Here is a 12,500-nt window from a genome sequence, read left to right as displayed (position 1 = left end):
GCTCCAGACGGCCTCACGGCCAGTCCTTCTGCGCTCACCGCCGCGACCCTCCTACTCGTCAGGGCTTCATGGCCGGTTAATTTAATAACCTGACCGCACATGCCTCTGACGGCCGAGTATAAGCACGACGCTTCAGCGCCATCCATTTTCAGGGCTAGTAACTTCGGCAGGTGAGTTGTTACACACTCCTTGGCGGATTCCGACTTCCATGGCCACCGTCCTGATGTCTTAAGTTACCAACGCCTTTCATGGTATCCCATAAGCGTCGATTTAGGCGCTTTAACTCGGCGTTTGGTTCATCCCACAGCGCCAGTTCTGCTTACCAAAAATGGCCCACTTGGCACTCTGATTCGAGTCTCGCGGCTTCAATAGTTCGAGCAAGCCGGAGATCTCACCCATTTAAAGTTTGAGAATAGGTTGAGGCCGTTTCGACCCCAATGCCTCTAATCATTCGCTTTACCGGATGAAACTCGTATGCTATGAGCGCCAGCTATCCTGAGGGAAACTTCGGAGGGAACCAGCTACTAGATGGTTCGATTAGTCTTTCGCCCCTATACCCAGTTCCGACGATCGATTTGCACGTCAGAATCGCTACGGACCTCCATCAGGGTTTCCCCTGACTTCGTCCTGACCAGGCATAGTTCACCATCTTTCGGGTCCCAGCGTGTACGCTCTTGGTGCGCCTCTTCTCGCAATGAGAACGAGACGCCCCGGGAGTGCGGGGCGGCAGCCGTAACGACCGCCCATCCTCCCTTGGTCCGCGCAAGGCGGACCTTCACTTTCATTGCGCCTTTAGGTTTAGTTAAATCCCAATGACTCGCGCACATGCTAGACTCCTTGGTCCGTGTTTCAAGACGGGTCCTGAAAGTACCCAAAGCTATAGCGTCGCAGATCGGCGTTTCAACGAGGTCTGTCCGAGAACACCTCAGCGAACAGCCACCCGGGGACGGGACCGGCACCAGGTCCGATCACCATCACGACGGGCGCGCTTGCCGAAGGTCGGACGCTAACTGTGTAGCGGCCCCGCGCCATCTGTATACCGTCGAGCGAGCCGATCGGGAAACACCACGGGTTCATTCGGCGAACGGCGAACCGTCCGAACGAGCTCCACCGCGGGCCTTAGACCGGCACTCAACGGATCGCGACGTCCTACAGGGGGAGAAGTGCACGCGTTCGACGGCAGATCGACAAAACGAAAGGTGCAAACGACGCGTACGCCATCTGTCACACGATCGTCCAGCGCCGCCATCGAGTCACGCTGAATCTCCCCTTTCGACCTTTCGGGTTTCTCAGGTTTACCCCTGAACGGTTTCACGTACTATTGAACTCTCTCTTCAAAGTTCTTTTCAACTTTCCCTCACGGTACTTGTTCGCTATCGGTCTCGTGGTCATATTTAGCCTTAGATGGAGTTTACCACCCACTTAGGGCTGCACTCTCAAGCAACCCGACTCTGAGGAGAGATCCTCCCGTTATCGGCAGCGGTCGCTACGGGCCTGGCACCCTCTATGGGCTGTGGCCCCGTTCAAGATGGACTTGGACGCGCCGCACGATCTCGGGATGACGGATCCTCCCTAACACCACATTTCCCGGCGTCCGGTTTCGGCCGCGGGATTCGGTGCTGGGCTTCTCCCTGTTCGCTCGCCGCTACTGAGGGAATCCTAGTTAGTTTCTTTTCCTCCGCTTAGTAATATGCTTAAATTCAGCGGGTAGTCTCACCTGCTCTGAGGTCGCATATGAAAAATAAAAATTTTTCATTCGGTCATTTCGACGATCACGACACGTCTCCCATTCCTTGCTATACGTGTTCGTCATTTTTCTTTTTAAAAAATGGCTAAGTTTACAGAAACGCTTACGATCTGACGTCTGTCGCGATTTGCATTACACGTCTCGGACACGACGACCGTCTATAACGTTCTCAACCTTAAAACGCCATTTTTTTTTTTAAATGACGACATGTTGAAGAAATAGGACGTGCTACGCCGAAAGACCAGCCAACAACTACAACAAGTAGTAGTTGGTCGCTTTCGCGTCTTAAGATGTCGCGCAAATTTACTCGCTGCACGAGAAACGCACACAAACACACGATTCTACGACACACCACGCAAGAACATGTGCCGACGTAAACACTTTCGTATTTATGATTCGCAAGGTGGACGTCCGACGGACTTTGTAAAAAAAAAATACAAAGCATACCCGTCCCGTCCTTTTTGACGAAAAAACACGCTCGAGTAAACGTCTCGGCACACGTTCGAGGCGTGCGTCGTTATATCGTGACGTAAGTGACGATCACGTACATTAATGAGTACCTATTCGACGCGTCGCAACACATCCAACACGCTCCGACGTTTTCGTCCGAAAACGAAAACCGAGCAGTCTTTGAAATTGACACGACCCTCAGCCAGGAGTGGTCCGGGAACATTATATCCGAGGACCGCAATGTGCGTTCGAAATGTCGATGTTCATGTGTCCTGCAGTTCACAAGTTGACGCGCAATTAGCTGCGTTCTTCATCGACCCACGAGCCAAGTGATCCACCGTTCAGGGTAATCTTTTTAAAATTTAAACGCTCGTTCCACAAGAACCCCGATCATGCCGATCGTCCAGCTGTCTATACACGTCTTGCAAAAATTTTTGCGTACGTGCGTACATCCGAAACGAAAATGATCTTCGTGGTTCCGAAACGTGCCACGTCTAAAATTTCGGTGTTGTGGTATGGATATTTATGATTCTCGCTCTTAATTGTCTTTCGTCCGTACTTTCTCGTCTGAAAGGGAACGCGATCGTCGGTCTCAGTTTTACGCGTACGAAAAAATTAAAAAAAATATTAACCCAAACACAAATTTGTATCCGCGCACCGAAAAAGAAGCACTTTTCTTTTTCACGCGGTCTCCGCTTTTACACGCAAAGTACGAGCATGTATGTGTGAAGATGGGACATGTTCGATACGATTTTAATTAGGAATTTGCCAATTTCCTTTTTCTCAGCAATAATTTTAATAAATAATGCTGCTTTCTCTCATAAACTACATTTTCGGTAGTTTTCCTTTATTGTGTCTTTCATTTAGTGTGCGTGTGTCAAGCACTTTAAAAAGTGTGACGAAGAGACGGTTTTTGATCGATCGGAATCAACACATCATTACATCATCGTACTCGTTATGAAAAAGCGAATTAGTATCCGCCGTAAGCGAAAAGAGATTTTCGCGGGCGGTCTTTGTGTTCGTGTTTCAATTTTCTTTCTATATTTTTTCGTCGCCAAACCGAAGACAGATCGTGAATTTTGACGAAAAAATCTATAGACGTGCCAGACTGAGCGTCTAACATAAAATCCTCAAGTTTACCGTTCTATATCGTGACTTAATGACGATTGACGGTGTATATAATTTTGAAATGGTGCAGTCGTACGCTCCGTAAAGAGAATTTTACCGTTTCTAACGAAATCACTTTACCACATCTACCAAAAACATTAAAAAAGCAAGGTGTGATGTGTGTGTGATCGCTCGTTTAACGGCGCTTTCAAAAAACTCTTTGAAGCGTCTAACGACGAACATCATTCACGCGAATCGTAAAATCGGGAGCGTTTCTCGCCGGTCCCGTAGCCGGGCGTAAATCATTTAAAACCCACGGAGTCGTAACCTAATTCGACACCTGCGATTTTCTTCTTTCTCGACTACTCTGCTACATCCTCTCCGTGTGTCCGAAAAAAGAGGACTTCTAACGTCTTTCGACTTTCGCGGTGGAGTTCACAACTTTCCGCGATCCGGTCGAAAAACCGAAAGCGTCCCTCCTTTTTTCCATCATTGGAAAAGATCGAGAGATAGTACAAAAAAAATCAAAAAATCTAGGTACCCGAAGAAACAGCCGTATGCCCGAGCGAATTCGGTTTTTCTCGTTCAAAAAAGGTGAAAAACTCGATCGCAAGGACCGGCGCTGCGGGCCAGCGTAACGCTATTGTTTTTCCGAATATGTACGATTCGTAGTTCAAAACGTCGTACACACGGTGTTTCAAAAAGAAACAAGCAACGGCACGACAAAAGATCGTGCCGTCGACTCCATGTCATCGACGACGGTGTTGTAAAAACATAAAGTGTACATCGACACGATCAAATAAAAATGCATAATAATAAATTATACATATGTCAAAATTCGTGTGTACGAGGACACGTTAATGATCCTTCCGCAGGTTCACCTACGGAAACCTTGTTACGACTTTTACTTCCTCTAAATGATCAAGTTTGGTCATCTTCCCAGCGACATCGACGACGTCGAAACGCCATCGCGTACCGGTCCGAAGACCTCACTAAATCATTCAATCGGTAGTAGCGACGGGCGGTGTGTACAAAGGGCAGGGACGTAATCAACGCGAGCTTATGACTCACGCTTACTGGGAATTCCTCGTTCATGGGGAACAATTGCAAGCCCCAATCCCTAGCACGAAGGAGGTTCAGCGGGTTACCCGGACCGCTCGGTCAGGGAGGACACGCTGATTCCTTCAGTGTAGCGCGCGTGCGGCCCAGAACATCTAAGGGCATCACAGACCTGTTATTGCTCAATCTCGTGCGGCTAGAAGCCGCCTGTCCCTCTAAGAAGAATTGTTTGTACGCCGACAGTAAAAACCGCGCACGACCACCGGGCGAACCCAGGATCGACGGGCCTTTGGGATGTCGAAATACGCCTATTTAGCAGGCTAGAGTCTCGTTCGTTATCGGAATTAACCAGACAAATCGCTCCACCAACTAAGAACGGCCATGCACCACCACCCACCGAATCAAGAAAGAGCTCTCAATCTGTCAATCCTTCCGGTGTCCGGGCCTGGTGAGGTTTCCCGTGTTGAGTCAAATTAAGCCGCAGGCTCCACTCCTGGTGGTGCCCTTCCGTCAATTCCTTTAAGTTTCAGCTTTGCAACCATACTTCCCCCGGAACCCAAAAGCTTTGGTTTCCCGGAAGCTGCCCGCCGAGTCATCGGAAGAACGTCGGCGGATCGCTAGCTGGCATCGTTTATGGTTAGAACTAGGGCGGTATCTGATCGCCTTCGAACCTCTAACTTTCGTTCTTGATCAATGAAAGCGTTTTTGGCAAATGCTTTCGCTTCTGTCCGTCTTGCGACGATCCAAGAATTTCACCTCTAACGTCGCAATACGAATGCCCCCATCCGTTCCTATTAATCATTACCTCGGGGTTCCGAAAACCAACAAAATAGAACCGAGGTCCTATTCCATTATTCCATGCACACAGTATTCAGGCGAAGTTTTAGCCTGCTTTAAGCACTCTAATTTGTTCAAAGTAAACGTGCCGGCCCACCTCGACACTCAATGAAGAGCACCGCGGCGGGATTGAGTTGGGCCGCCCTCTCGAGCTAAGCCCACCGGCAGGACGTCCCGCGGCACGCCAGTTGACACCGCGAACGATGAACCGGCGGCGCGGGACACAGATTCGACTACGAGCTTTTTAACCGCAACAACTTTAATATACGCTATTGGAGCTGGAATTACCGCGGCTGCTGGCACCAGACTTGCCCTCCAATTGATCCTCGTTAAAGGGTTTAGAGTGTACTCATTCCGATTACGGGGCCTCGGATGAGTCCCGTATCGTTATTTTTCGTCACTACCTCCCCGTGCCGGGAGTGGGTAATTTGCGCGCCTGCTGCCTTCCTTGGATGTGGTAGCCGTTTCTCAGGCTCCCTCTCCGGAATCGAACCCTGATTCCCCGTTACCCGTTACAACCATGGTAGGCGCAGAACCTACCATCGACAGTTGATAAGGCAGACATTTGAAAGATGCGTCGCCGGTGCGAGACCGTGCGATCAGCGTAAAGTTATTCAGAGTCACCAAGTTGTACGATGACGGAGACCGCCACCGATTGGTTTTGATCTAATAAAAGCGCTCCTTCCGTTTCCGGTTGGAGCTCTGTTTGCATGTATTAGCTCTAGAATTACCACAGTTATCCAAGTAAATGTGGGTACGATCTAAGGAACCATAACTGATTTAATGAGCCTTTCGCGGTTTCACCTTAATTTGGCTTGTACTGAGACATGCATGGCTTAATCTTTGAGACAAGCATATGACTACTGGCAGGATCAACCAGGGAACTGCGTTCTTGTTTTAAAATAAGAGAGTTTTAGTCTTTCTTTCCTTCTAGTCATATAAGCTACAATAATCGTAGAATTTCGGAAAGACACCTGCTGCTCTTATAAAAAACTGAACACTTTCCTATTATTGTTTTGAAGAAAGTGTGCGTGTCTGCGAAACGAAAACCTCGTAAGAAGAGACGTAACGCCACGCGATCTTTCTGGATGGAAAATTTTTCGACATTTTTTTCACATCATCCTTGATTGAATCTCCTGCAACAATTTTATTCTTATTCATCCGTTCTAAGTTGTCGTCGTCGTCGAAATAAATAATTTGTACACACTTCGGGGTACACGTTTGTCAAAATTCATGAAATGCAACGTAACATTTTTACTTTAATAAATTTTTACAGTGCATTCAGATCGACTAAACGAACAACGACGGATGAATTGATTTATGGATTTTTATTTGTTGCGACTCATCGGAGGAGAGAGTGAAGAAAAAATAATCCAATATCATGGTTACGGAATAATTTTCTATGACTTTTTCATCCTTGTTTGAATCTTGCAACAATTAATTTTATTCATCCGTTCTAAGTTGTCGTCGTCGTCGAAATAAATAATTTGTACACATTTCGGTACACGTTTGTCAAAATTCATGAAATGCAAACGTAACATTTTACTTTAATAAATTTTTACAGTGCATTCAGATCGACTAAACGAACAACGACGGATGGATTACTTATTTTTGTTGCGACTCATCGGACGAAAAGTAGAAACATAATCCTCCATTGTAATATAGTTTTTACGGAAAATTTTTCTTTTATTTTATATCCTTGATTGAATGCTGCATTTTATCCGTCTTTTTTTCGTCAAAAACAGAGATCAATGCGATTCATCGGACGAAGAAATAATTTCCCAGTTCAAAATTTAGAGATTTTTGGGCACATCGACTTGAAATTTTATCGTAAAGAAAAAATATCGTCGTCGACAAGCAAAAGTTCAAACATTCTCCATACTCTTCGCTAGATTGAAAGCGACGGTTTATTGTGAGATTTCTCTTTAGAAATATTCACACGTTACGAGTTTATGAAATTTTATTTATTTCAAAATTCTCGCTCGGACTTTAGTGAGTTGACGCATTTGTTAATTTTTGGTCGTTCTGACACGAACACATAAAATCTTTGATTGCATTTGGACCGCTAACATAGAAACGCTCGCCGCATCCGCAATCTCGCTGTGCATGGTCAATGGCAAGATTTGTCATCCCTCAAACGATGGTGGGTCCACAGGGTACACATTCCGGCCATCGTCCCAACTACGGGTAAGTCGCGGTGTACGAGAGGTAACAAGATAATCGGACGCACATAAAATCACATTTCGATCGTACGCTTTTGTCCGCTGCTACATACCACCACTACTATCCCTATATATGCCAGCGCGGCAGCGTTCAGCTCTGAATCACTCGATGCGCGAAACGGTCGAAATCCCATAGCGCGCCGGCCGCTCGCTATGGGCGAGGGGTCGGGTAAATCGGTCTGATCGCTCGGTGCAAAAGTCCGTTTGGGTACTTAGAGACGGAATTTTAAAATTCTGATTTCGCAGATCAATTTCAAGGGTCATTAGGACTCGAATGCCGTTAACGGTGTTTTGAAAAAAATATTTTTTACGTTTTTACGGCATTTCGACCGAACACCTCAGTTCCGACTTCGGACTTAGAATAATTTTCATCAAAATTTCGAACGCCTCAGTTTCCAGAGGGTTTTAGATCCCGTTTAGTTAGGGGTTTGAAATTATCACAGCCACCCTTGTTTGGTGTTAGTTCGACCGTAACTTTTGTTCGTTTGCATTTAATTTCGATTTTTCTGGGACTTTTGGTCAATGTAAATTTATCAACCGCTACACTTCCGACTTCGGACTTAGACGAATGAGCGCCGAACGCTACAGTTTCGACTTCGGACTTAGAAAAATTTCGCTCGACCGCCACAGTTTCGAATTGGACTTAGAAAAATTTCGGTCGAACGCCTCAGTTTCGAATCGGACTTAGAAAAATTTTGGTCGACCGCTACAGTTTCGACTTCGGACTTAGAAAAATTTCGTTCGAACGCTACAGTTTCGACTTCGGACTTGGAAAAATTTCGCTCGACCGCCACAGTTCCAACATGAGACTTAGAAAAATTTTTATCAAAAATTCGAACACCTCAGTTTCGACTACGGACTTAGAAAAATTTCGCTCGACCGCCACAGTTCCTATTTCGGACTTAGAAAAATTTTCATCAAAATTTCGAACGCCTCAGTTTCCAGAGGGTTTTAGATCCCGTTTAATTAGAAGCTTGAAATTATAAAATCTACCTTCTATCGATGTTAGTTCGACCCAAACATTTGTTCGTTTGCATTTAATTTCGATTTTTCTCGTACTTTTGGTCAATGTAAATTTGTCAACCGCTACACTTCCGACTTCGGACTTAGACGAATGAGCGCCGAACGCTACAGTTTCGACTTCGGACTTAGAAAAATTTCGTTCGAACGCTACAGTTTCGACTTCGGACTTGGAAAAATTTCGCTCGACCGCCACAGTTCCAACATGAGACTTAGAAAAATTTTTATCAAAAATTCGAACACCTCAGTTTCGACTACGGACTTAGAAAAATTTCGCTCGACCGCCACAGTTCCTATTTCGGACTTAGAAAAATTTTCATCAAAATTTCGAACGCCTCAGTTTCCAGAGGGTTTTAGATCCCGTTTAATTAGGAGCTTGAAATTATAAAATCTACCTTCTATCGATGCTAGTTCGACCCAAACATTTGTTCGTTTGGATTTAATTTCGATTTTTCTCGGACTTTTGGTCAATGTAAATTTGTCAACCGCTACACTTCCGAGTTCGGACTTAGACGAATGAGCGCCGAACGCTACAGTTTCGACTTCGGACTTAGAAAAATTTTGTTCGAACGCTACAGTTTCGAATTGGACTTGGAAAAATTTCGGTCGAACGCCTCAGTTTCGAATCGGACTTAGAAAAATTTTGGTCGACCGCTACAGTTTCGACTTCGGACTTGGAAAAATTTCGATCGAACGCCACAGTTCCGACTTTTTTTCGAAACTGTAGCGTTCAGCTCAAATTGCCGTAAAAACGTAAAAAACTTTTTTTACAAAACATGGTCGACAGCATTCGAGTCCTAATAATCCTTGAAATTGATCTGCGAAATCAGAATTTTAAAATTCCGTCTCTAAGTACCCAAACGGACTTTTGCACCGAGCGATCAGACCGTTTTACTCTACCCCTCGCCCATAGCGAGCGGCCGGCGCACTATGGGATTTCGATCGTTTCACGCATCGAGCGATTCAGAGCTGATCGCTGCCGCGGTGGCATATATAGGGAGTAGTGATGGTAAGTGGCAGCGATGACGGACAAGTACGCACGATGAATGGATTGACATGAAATCAAATGTGCGCGTCCGTACGATCTGTTACCTCTCGTACATCGCGACCCCGTTTAATGATATTATGCTAAATTAAAAATAAAAATACATCGATGAAATAAAAAGTGGTAAGTCTCTAGAAAGACAATATACCGCTGTGAATAAAAATTTCTCGATGAATAGCGAAATGTGAATTAGTCCGCCTGTAACGTGCATTTTGCGAACGAATTAGCTAATTCACCGCTAGTTAAAAAACGTGACCACCCAGTGCTCTTATCCAAAGTCGTCTGCAAATGAGATGAAATTAATAATCTTGACTCTAATGCAGACGACAAATTGAATTGAATAATTTACTTGAATAATGTGACGGATCTATAAAATAAAACACAAAGCCCGAAACACCAAGCAGTAAAAATCTCGATTATTGTTCCGCCCGTTGAAAAACAAAAGATCCGTCACATGGTAAGCAGAACTGGTGAAAATTGTGAAAGACTTGTTTCTCCTCCGATAACAAGCTTGAATTAAATATGATCGAGTGAATGATATTGGAAACCAAAGAACGAAACTGAGGAGAAGCAAATGTTCAGTAATATATTATGAATAATTATAATATTAATATAAATAATAATATTATATTAAAAATGGGAATTGTATGTGGTTGATGGAAAAAGTTTTTTTTTCTGTTGACCGCTACAGTTCCCAATTTGGACTTAAAAAAAAAAAAAAAAAAAAAAAAAAAAAAATTGTGTATACGGAAGGTAAAAAGCAAAAAATAAAATATTTTATTATTTTTTTTACTTTTTTTACGGGTCCCTACCGCTACAGTTCCCACTGAATGTGTCCTTTTCGCGCTAAGTCCATGCAGTCGCTACAGTTCCGAAACTGGACTTGTAAAAATTTCGACATTTTTGAACGCATCAGTTCCGAACGAGGTTTCAAAACTGTAGCGTTCGGTGTAAACGCATCAGTTCCGAATGAGTTTTCGCAACTGTGGCGTTTCATTTTTGTGCTTTCATGGTTGCATAAACAATCGCCAGTGTGAACGCTTCAGTTCCGAATGAGTTTTCGAAACTGTAGCGTTTCATATTTGTGCTTTCATGGTTGCATAAGCAATCGCCAGTGTGAACGCTTCAGTTCCGAATAGATTTTCGAAACTGTAGCGTTCAATGTGAACGCTTCAGTTCCGACTTTGGACTTAGAATAATTTTCATCAAAATTCGAACGCCACAGTTTCGAAAGGGTTTTAGATCCCGTTCAGTTAGGGACTTAAAATTATGACATCCACTTTCGATTAATGTTAGTTCGGTCCGAACTTTTGTTCATTTTCATTTAATTTCAATTTTTCTCGGACTTTTGGTCTTTGTTAATTTTGTCCTTTCGAAACTGTAACGTTCAATGTGAACGCTTCAGTTCCGAATAAATTCTCGAAACTGTAACGTTCAAAGTGAACGCCTCAGTTCCGAATAGATTCTCGAAACTGTAGCGTTCAATGTGAACGCTTCAGTTCCGAATAGATTCTCGAAACTGTAGCGTTCAATGTGAACGCTTCAGTTCCGAATAGATTCTCGAAACTGTAGCGTTCAATGTGAACGCTTCAGTTCCGACTTTGGACTTGGAATAATTTTCATCAAAATTCGAACGCCACAGTTTCGAAAGGGTTTTAGATCCCGTTTAGTTAGGGACTTAAAATTATGACATCCACTTTCGATTAATGTTAGTTCGGTCCGAACTTTTGTTCGTTTTCATTTAATTTCGATTTTTCTCGGACATTTAGACTATGCGAATTTTAGATTTTTCAAGCTGTAGCGTTTGGCGAGAACGCCGCAGTTACGGACAGGTTTTGTGTCAGACTTTCAATAATCTGAAAAAACTCCGAAAAAAGAAAATAATTAGTGTTTTCATGGTTGCATAACAATTTAAAATTCATGCACAAAAATAATCCATCTATATTTCCGTTATTCAAGAATGCAAAGGAAAGACGAAAGTTCGGCAACAATTAGTTTAAGCGGTTGCATAACCATTCAAACGTTATGCTTAAACACAATCCATTTACGATATATAATAAAAATAAAGCTTTATTATCAACTTTGAAGTCCATTCTATTGCTGATCTTTAGACCTATAGATTAGGTCAAGATGTCAAATGTCAAAAAACAACTACAGGTTCCTGTATTTGTAGCAATGCTGGCGCCATCTGTAGAACAGTTACCTAAACTTGAAAGTCAAAAAAATTACAGCTTTCTGTAACTATTAATGTTGGTATCGCCACCTGTTAGTCGAAAACATAATTTAGTGGCGCCATCTATATGACAGGTCTGGAACTTCACAAATGTCAAAAATTACTGGTTTTTACTTTATTTACATATTTTTTTTGAAATTTGGCGCCCATTTTGACCCAAAAGTGGCGCCATCTATGTGTCAGGTCTGGAACTTCATAAATGTCAAAAATTACAAGATTCTGGGTTCATTTACGTATTTTTCTTGAATTTTAAGCATAATTTGACCTGACCTGACCCTAAAATGGCGTCATCTATGTGTCAGGTCTGGAACTTCAGAAATGTCAAAAATTACTGTTTTTTCCTTTATTTTACATATTGTTTTTGAATTTCGGCGCCTATTTTGACTCAAAAATGGCGCCATCTAAATGACAGGTCTGGAACTTCAGAAATGTCAAAAATTACAAGATTCTGGGAAGATTCTGGGTTAATTTACGTATTTTTCTTGAATTTTAAGCATAATTTGACCTGACCTGACCCTAAAATGGCGTCATCTATGTGTCAGGTCTGGAACTTCAGAAATGTCAAAAATTACTGTTTTTTCCTTTATTTTACATATTGTTTTTGAATTTCGGCGCCTATTTTGACTCAAAAATGGCGCCATCTAAATGACAGGTCTGGAACTTCAGAAATGTCAAAAATTACAAGATTCTGGGAAGATTCTGGGTTAATTTACGTATTTTTCTTGAATTTTAAGCATAATTTGACCTGACCTGACCCTAAAATGGCGCCATCTATGTGTC

The 12,500-nt window shown here is 43.3% G+C and overlaps 2 non-coding genes and 1 pseudogene across 2 annotated transcripts; all 3 read right to left on the bottom strand.

The window, feature by feature from the left end:
* The window catches only part of LOC148165344 (large subunit ribosomal RNA), a 4,883-nt pseudogene extending 3,152 nt beyond the window's left edge, over positions 1 to 1,731 (bottom strand).
* Positions 1,732 to 2,389: 658 nt separating this feature from the next.
* Positions 2,390 to 2,546, bottom strand: LOC148165343 (5.8S ribosomal RNA). Its single transcript, XR_015771555.1, has one exon. It is a non-coding gene; the product is annotated as a 5.8S ribosomal RNA (ribosomal RNA).
* Positions 2,547 to 4,162: 1,616 nt separating this feature from the next.
* Positions 4,163 to 6,083, bottom strand: LOC148165342 (small subunit ribosomal RNA). The gene has a single exon (XR_015771556.1). It is a non-coding gene; the product is annotated as a small subunit ribosomal RNA (ribosomal RNA).
* Positions 6,084 to 12,500: the final 6,417 nt, after the last annotated feature.

This window comes from Gnatocerus cornutus, unplaced genomic scaffold (genome assembly GCF_029298725.1).
Source record: "Gnatocerus cornutus isolate USDA-ARS CGAHR unplaced genomic scaffold, icGnaCorn1.1 ctg00000366.1, whole genome shotgun sequence".
NCBI lineage: Eukaryota > Metazoa > Arthropoda > Insecta > Coleoptera > Tenebrionidae > Gnatocerus > Gnatocerus cornutus.
The sequence above is the reverse complement of the archived record's forward strand: the minus strand, read 5'-3'. Positions and strand labels throughout refer to the sequence as shown.